Below are 941 nucleotides of genomic sequence, written 5' to 3' on the forward strand. Positions count from 1 at the left end.
TTGTAGGAATTATATGCTTGCTCAGTTAGTGACGTCTAAAATACATGTGGTGATAGGATAGGCTACGCAGAAACTCTGGATACTGATTGGTTACCACAGCTCTATGCTGGTAACGCCACCACATTGTTTACAGTTATACCTTTCTCTGTTGACAATGTTCTGAATCTTTCACATGATGTTAAAAACATGAAACCAAAAATCGTATAGTATAATTATAATGATCATTTTGGTGCGATAAACAGCAATGATTGACAAGTGGTGTACGACAAATTAAGTTAGAATATATGTATTTAGTAAAATAATAATTACTACAAAAATAACTAAAATAATACATAACTCTCCTGTAATCAAATATAAAGTATGGCTGTTTTGTCTCTCTAATGTATAAAAAGAAGTTGCTTTATGTATTCAGTACCATGTGAAACAGTTAAACTGTACTTATATTTTACAAAATGGTATTTTTGGTATGTATCATTTGTTAAAAAAAACGAATAAAACTACTACAGAAAGCGTATAATTGCCTAATTAACTTTAATAGTATAATTATAATGATCATTTTGGTGCAATAAACAGCAATGATTAGCAAGTGGTGTACGACAAATTAAGCTGGAATATGTGTATTTAATAATATAATATCAGAATAGAATAATTTCATACAAATACATGTATTTAGTATTTACTTGTAGGAATTATGTGCTTGCTCGGTAAGTGACGTCTAAAATACGTCAGTTTATCAAACTGAAACTGGACGAGCACAGAAGAAAAATGTTCTCCATATGTTGCAGATTTGGTTTAGTCTTTCGGTGTGTTTTAGTTCATCTTTTGTGAACAATTTCATTTTGTTTTTAGCGTATTTCTTTCGCTATTATGTTTTCAGTTATTTGAATTTCTAACTGAATACGCTGTTTTGTTGTTGCTTAAATAAGACGTCTTATACAGGA

The sequence above is a fragment of the Tachypleus tridentatus genome, chromosome 11 (genome assembly GCF_004210375.1).
Source record: "Tachypleus tridentatus isolate NWPU-2018 chromosome 11, ASM421037v1, whole genome shotgun sequence".
Taxonomy (NCBI): Eukaryota; Metazoa; Arthropoda; class Merostomata; order Xiphosura; family Limulidae; genus Tachypleus; species Tachypleus tridentatus.